The following is a 1707-nucleotide window of genomic DNA, read 5'->3' on the forward strand; positions in this document are numbered from 1 at the left end:
CAAATCCCATGATGCATCTCTCTCCGGGAGTCATGTCTGTGGCTGTGAGAATCTTGCAATGCCTCATGGGACTTGTAGTTCCACCACAGTTGGAGGGCCGGAGTTTGGCTACCCCTGCAATAGGTGATTGATGCGCAGTTCATTCACTTGATACATATTTGGAGAATATACTTAGTACACCTAAATATCAGTAGTTTTGATGCATCATTTCTAAAAGTAGTAAAACACCCTCAGTTTAGCTCCAACAAACAGAAGCGACTCTGAGAATACAGCACAATACTTTTAAAATAAGTAAACATGTACACTAAGGAAATATGTAGACTGCTATTGGTGACCTCTGAAAATACCGATTGCCAGGCTGTCTTCATGATCCTCTTTCAGGAGTCATGAACTCAATTTCTAGAAATGACAGACAGCCAGTAAACTAGCAATTTCAAGTGAGCAATGCCATATCTAGGTTTCTCTCATTAAAGAGCTCAGTCAGTTTATTAAAACCAAGCAAAGAAAAAACAGAATGGAATCACACTAGAGATGTAAGATATGCACTTTAATATCTCAAAAATCCTCACATACAAATGAAAAAAACAAAAACTTCTGTTGCATTTAATCATTTTTTCAAGAGGACACAATACGGTTTTCAGTATTTTCCTTCCTACATAGGAGAACTTGACATAAACATTCTATACTGAACCACTCACACTTTAGATGCCTCTCTCCATTTCTTGCTGTATCACTGCAAGTTCTTTCTGCCAGAACCTTTTAATACACTATTGAATATCAATAATCAATAGAGAGACTTCTGTGAGCATGCCTGAGTACGATCAGAAGTATAGAACCTTGAATTACCTTCCTAACATGCTTGAATAAAAAAAAGGAATAAAGCAAATAAAAAACAGCAAATGCTGCTTGTTTAATAGTTTTGGGCCTTTTTTATAGATCACGGTGACATTTTGCTATAAATGCAGATTGGCACTTTAAGAAAAGGAAACCACACTACTACATTTATGTATTTATTGCTTCATTAATATTGACTCACTGTATTTATATTCAGATTTGTCTTTGTCCTCCTTAATGTAAACAACGGGGTTAATACAGAGCCTTCATTTCATTCAAACAAATACCAATTTAAGAACTTACTAAACTTCACAATATTTACATTTGCAGTTATCTAAAATGTCTCCCACTGAGTGAAAGTATTACTTAAATGCATAACAGACATGACTAAGACATAAAAATAACACACAAAGGGGTACTCTATAAAAGTAATGGTGCTATAGCAACCAGATTCCAGAAGGAATGAGCATATTCAGTATGGCTGCAGCTTTTCTCTGCCATGTTTTCCTTAAAAAGGGGGCAATCCTACACTTAAATAAAAAAAAAAAAAAGTGCTTTCAACAAACCAGTTTATTTCCCCTACCCAGCACATGAGCTGTGCATACAAGGGCCACTTTGCTGCTACATTAAACCCTTCGTGACTGACTACGTACAGTGTACGTCGCCAGCATCGGGGCTGTTTAAACATACTCCCGGCGACTTTTGCCAATAAGCCACACAAAAAAAAGTGCAGTCAGTGTATTTTGTGCAGCTCTTTTTTAATCTGGTAAGACGCCGATAGCACATTACAAGTAATAAGGTCAGTAGAGATCTTGGATGCAGAAGTTTTATCAATGTCTTTGCTTTTTTTTTTTTTTTTTTAATAGAAGTTTT

The sequence above is a fragment of the Nanorana parkeri genome, unplaced genomic scaffold (assembly GCF_000935625.1).
Source record: "Nanorana parkeri isolate BGI_ZX_2015 unplaced genomic scaffold, ASM93562v1 scaffold7, whole genome shotgun sequence".
Classification (NCBI taxonomy): Eukaryota; Metazoa; Chordata; class Amphibia; order Anura; family Dicroglossidae; genus Nanorana; species Nanorana parkeri.